Source organism: Dromiciops gliroides, chromosome 4, assembly GCF_019393635.1.
Source record: "Dromiciops gliroides isolate mDroGli1 chromosome 4, mDroGli1.pri, whole genome shotgun sequence".
In the NCBI taxonomy this organism is placed as follows: Eukaryota; Metazoa; Chordata; class Mammalia; order Microbiotheria; family Microbiotheriidae; genus Dromiciops; species Dromiciops gliroides.
In genome coordinates this window covers 167,386,781-167,392,831 of record NC_057864.1, presented here as the reverse complement: position 1 = coordinate 167,392,831, position 6,051 = coordinate 167,386,781, and positions in this window count along the sequence as shown.

Sequence of the window (6,051 nt, the reverse complement as noted above, 5' to 3'; positions counted from 1 at the left end):
TTAGTACATACACTTTCTTTTAAAATTAAAGGATTGAGGCAGCTAGATGGTGCAGTGGATAAAGCACTGGCCCTGGATTCAGGAGTACCTGAGTTCAAATCTGGCCTCAGACACTTAACACTTAATAGCTGTATGACCCTGGGCAAGTCACTTAACCCCAATTGCCTCACCAAAAAATAAATAAATAAAAAATAAATAATCAAAGGATTGTTGGAAGTATTTGATATTTAAACAAACATTAGTATTGTAAATCATTAGGAAATTTTCTAAAGTGGTTAGGTAATAATTGATATCGCATTGGCTATTATTGGTAATAATTGATATTGGATTGCTTTCAGTTTTCTAGGATCACATCCAGCCTCCTGAATCCTATTTGGCTACATTAAGGTGAATGGAAATATAGCTACTAAAAATAAGTCAGTCATAATATCTGCTGCTTTATGTTGGAAACTAGCAAAATGTTGGCCTATGCATAATGTGTTGATTTTAAAAGTTGAACACATGTCTAATTCAATTCATTGTCTCTCATGTGAATAATGTTCAGCAGTATCACAACAGCCTAAATATGTGGGTTTTTGTTTGTTTGTTTTTTAGTGAGGCAATTGGGGTTAAGTGACTTGCCCAGGGTCATACAGCTAGTAAGTATTAAGTGTCTGAGGCCGGATTTGAACCCAGGTACTCCTGACTCCAGGGCCGGTGCTCTATCCACTGCGCCACCTAGCGGCCCCTTTGTGTTTTTAAAATATACTTTTCTTTATTTCATTAAATACTTCCCAATTGTATGTAAAAAATTAACATTCGATTTTTAAAAAATTTTGAGTTCCAAATTCTTTTCCTCCTGTCCCTCTCCCACACATTGAGAAGGCAAGCAATATACCAATTACACATGTGAAGTCATGCAAAACATTTCCATATTAGCCAAGTTGCAAAAAGAAAGACACATACATGCACACAAAATAAAATATGCTTCGATCGGTACTCAGAATTCATCAGTTTTCTCTCTAGAAGTAGATGACATTTTTTCATCATGGGTGCTTTGGAATTGTCCTGAATCATTGTCTTGATCAGAGTAGCTAAGTCTTTCACAGTTGATCATCCTTACAATATTGCTGCTACTATGTACAATATTCTCCTGGTTCTGTTCACTTCACTCTGCTCCAGTTCATTTAAGCCTTCTCAAGTTTTTCTGAAACTATCCTGCTTGTCATTTCTTTTAGCACAATAGCATTCCATCACAATCATATATCACTGCTTGTTTATCTATTCCTCAATTGATGGGCATCCCCTCAATTTCCAATTCTTTGCCATTACAAAAATTTGGTGAAAATTTGTTGAGAAAACTTAAGTGGGTAACTTCTAAATTTGTTACACTAATGAGTAGAATTAACACAAAAAAATAATACTTTTTTTTTTGTGAGGCAATTGGGGTTAAGTGACTTGCCCAGGGTCACACAGCCAGTAAGTGTTAAGTGTCTGAGGTCGGATTTGAACTCAGGTACTCCTGACTCCAGGGCCGGTGCTCTATCGACTTCACCATCTAACTGCCCCTTAACACATATTTTTAAATGATCAGAAAGAATAGAAAAAGGACTTTACATTTCAATCCTATTATTCATAGCAAGAAAAAGAAGAAAAAAATCAGACAAATAAAACATACAGTTTCCTTATTCATATAATTTGTATAGAACACTTGCCCCAAAAACTGAAAATTGAATTAAGCATTAGGTTAATGACCTTACTTAAGCATTAATCACTGGACATTTCCTGTATGTTCACTAAATATTAATGACGTTTCTGTCTCTTAATTGATGAAAATCATAGGATCATAGATTTAGAGATGAGAGGTACCTGAGAGCTCATGGAGTCTACTTCATCTCTAAATGTATAATCCTATTATCCTGCATTTTGCAGATAAGAAAATTGAGGCCAAGAGAAGTTAACTAATTTGTTCAAATTCACAGAAATCCAGCATTCTTTTCACTATAGCAATCATTTCCTAAAAATAAATTTTTTCATCAATAAATCTAATGGGGACAGGATGAAATGAGAAATGAATTTTTAAAAAAAGATCTCTTAATTGCCAAATCTAATGGCCTTTTCTAAATTCTTGGCCTCTGATATCATCTCCTGGATACTCTCTCCTTTCTAGGTTTCATCACTGCTCTCTTCTGGTTTTCCTCCTACCCGTCTGACTGTCCCTCAGTCTCCTCTGCTCTATTTTTTCATCCAATTTATTCCACTAACCACCAGTGTCTCCCAATACTCTGTCTTGGGCTTTTTTCTCTTTTCCTTCCATTCTACCTCACTCTGTGATTTCATCAGCTCCCATAAATTTAATTATCATCTCTGTAGATGATTCTTAGATCTACATAGCCTAATATCTCTCCCAAAGTTCAGTTCTGTATTATCAACTGCCTTTTTGACATCTTGAATTGGATGTCCCCATAAGCTTGTTAAACTCAACACGTCTAAAACAGAACTCATTATCTTTTCCACCAAATCCTCCCCTCTTCCCAGCTTTTCTGTTGTGAGCATTATGATTCTCCCTGTCACGAAGGACTGCAACCTCAATGTCATTTTCAATTTCTCACTATCCCTCACCCCACATATCAATATTTTGTCAAATCTTATCATTTCTACCTCTGTAACATCTCTGGAATATGTCCCCTTCTCTCCATGTACATAGCTACTATCACCCAAGTACACCCAAGTACATCATCTCTTTCCTATACTATTGCAATAGCTTCCTAATTGGTATTCCTCCCTCAAGTCTCTCCCTGTTGCACTTCATTCAGTTAGTTACTAATGTGATTTCCCAAACCTCCATGTCTGTCCATTTCTACCCTCCACTCAAACTCTAAGGGCTCCTTTTTACCTCCAGGATTAAATATGAAGTCCCTTCTTTGGCATTTTAACTTGGCCCTTTCCAGCCTTTTCAGTCTTCATACATATTAACCCCCTCCACACATTCTAGGATCTAGCAACAAATAGGCTTGCTGTTTCTCACAAATGACACTCTGTCTCCTAACTCCATACCTTGAAATGACTGTCCTTCATGCCTGGAATGCTCTCCCTCCTCACCTCTGCCTCAGCTTTCTTGACTTCTTTCAAAACTCAGATCAAATCCTTTCATCTGAAGGAAGCTTTTCCTGGTTCCCTTTCCTTCTGAGATTACTTTACATTTACACTGCATATATCTCGTATGTATCTAGTTACTGTCATGCCTCTCCTATTAGAATGTGAGCTCCTCAAAGGTATATGACTACGTTTTTGCTTAGCTTAGCATAAAGCCAGTCCCATAGCAAGTGATTTATAAATGATTTATGACTAATTGACTTTTTTGGAGGGTGAGGCAATTAGGGTTAAGCCACTTACCCAGGGTCACACAGCTAGTAAGTGTCAAGTATCTGAGGTCAAATTTGAATTTAGGACCTCCTGACTCCCGGGCCGGTGCTCTTACCACTGTGCCACCTAGTTGCCCCTGACTATTTGACTTTAAAGAGTCATTCAGACTCTTAAAAAGGTTAAATGAATGGTTTCTTTAATATAATATAGCCTTTTCCTGCCCTGTCTCCCAAGAATTCTAGGATTACATGGACTGTGCTGCATTCTAGGAATTTAACACTAAGGGATCAATTTCTTTTCCATTGGTTCATTGCTTCCACCTGTATTAATATATTATCTCAGGGTCCATTGATTAGGTAAGTGCTGCTGTCAATCACCAAATCAACTGTGCAGAGATAGTGAACTCCAGTTTTATCATACTCAGAGTGCAGGCTCAATTGATTTTATACAAGAGTGGATGAGTACAGAACATCAATTTCAGCAATTTTATATACAATGTGAATACAAAGGATGGATACAATGGAATTTTACAGAAAGCCAGAAAGGAAGATAAGGATGTTTGTATCAGAAAGGTCATGGAACCATCTGGTAAAAACTGAAGATGTAATTTGTTTCCCAGCCTTGATTTTTTGCAGACTTCAGACCTAGCTTCCAGGAACAATGTGTGGAAATTCAAGAAGTTCACAGAAACTGGGGCAGTGTTGTTGTTTTTTCAGCATAGTGGTAACAATAAACTTGAGTTAGAAATTTTCTTGTTACAGTACAGAAAAGTATCCAAAATAACACTTAGGTATAACTTAGGTCTAGAAAGTCCTAAGAGTGGGTGACAGGGTCCCCAAATCTTGTATATATATATTCAATACATGATATGTTTATTGGATAAGGGACAGCCTTTTATCATATCTCACAGAAAATGCACAGGATGCTAAATGTTGAGGACTCACTGGAGCTCATGAACAAATAAAGAAAGATAAAACATTAAAATATTTCATTGCCAACCTTCATCCCAAGGGTTTCTATCAGAGCAGTCCTATCACATCTGAGTGAGTCTCTCTTTCCTACAGAATCTCTCCAAATCTCATAGTATCTCCTTGTGGGTTAGACTTCCCCTGAAAAGTAACCATTCTTTGGAGTTTGCTAAGTAAGCAAACTTCTTTTCATTAAACCTATGTGGCTCAAGTTGTTCACTGGTAATACTCTCCAAGTACGATACTTTGTAGAAACCCTATGGACTGTATTCTCCTTTCTCCATGGAGCATGCTTCATAAGAAAATCTTCTTTCTAGAAGAATTGGCGTCCCACCTCTCAAACTCAAGAACTCTTGAACTTGAGGTTACTTACTGGGCAATTTTCAAAGCTGATGCTCCCCAGGAAATCTCCTTTTTCTCCTAGAAAATTAGATTCTGGAGATCTTCCTAGGAAATTCAAAATCTGCACAGAGTGTCTTTGATCTCCACCCTCAAACCCATAAAGCACTGGTCTCACACTGTAATATGTTTTTGACTTAAATTGCCATTGTAATTCTTAGAGGCTAGGACTTTTTTTTTTTTTTGGTGAGGCAATTGGGGTTAAGCCACTTACCCAGGGTCACACAGCTAGTAAGCATCAGGTATCTGACGTCAAATTTGAACTCAGGTCCTCCTGATTCCTGGGCTGGTGCTCTTCCCACTGTGCCACTTAGTTGCCCCTGACTATTTGACTTTTAAGAGTCCTCTTAAAAAGGTTAAATGAACAGTTTCTTTAATATAATATAACCTTTTTCCACCCTGTCTCCCAAGAATTCTAGGATTACATGGACTGTGCTGCATTCTAGGAACTTAACCCTAATGGATCAATTTCTTTTCCATTGAGCTTCATTGGAGAGGGGGCAGAGGGAGGAAAGAGGGGAGAAGGAAGAAAAAAAATCTCATTTTTCCCCTTCGAAAGAAGGCACAGGGGGCAGCTAGGTGGTGCAGTGGATGAAGCACTGGCCCTGGATTCAGGAGTACCTGAGTTCAAATCCAGCCTCAGACACTTGACACTTACTAGCTGTGTGACCCTGGGCAAGTCACTTAACCCTCATTGCCCCGCAAAAAAAAGAAAGAAAGAAAGAAAGAAAGAAAGAAGGAAAGAAAGAAAGAAAGAAAGAAAGAAAGAAGGCACAATAGAAAAGGTGAAGAGTAAGTCTTTAAGAGTTGAGAGAGCCTTGAAAAAGTATAATCAACTTTTTTTTTTTAACCAAGGAGAGGGGGTGGCTGATTCTCAGACAATCAGAAGAAATTCCCTGTAAGGAACTAGTCACTTTGATCTTTGGATCTCAGTTCTAGAGCTGGAAAGAACCTCAGAAGCCATCAAATTCAACTGCATAATTTTGTATGTGAAGAAACTGGGGTATTGAAGTGACTCAGTGGCTTACCCAAAATTACATATAGGATTATAGATCTAGAGCTGCAAGGGACCTAAGAGGATAGCTAATCCAATCCCATCCTTTTATAGATGAGGAAACTGAGGTCCAAAAAGGTTTGGGGTCTTGCCCAACACAGTGGTGAATTGCAGAGGAGGAGTTTGAAGCTAGATCCTCTGGCTTGAATTAGTGAGCTTTCCAATTCACCAAGCTTGAGGATTAAATAGGACCATGACCTATTTAATCTTAGGTCAATTTTGGGACATCTTTTGTTTGATCAGGCATTTTCTGATCTATCCCTTTGCCCAATTTCACCAGGGTAC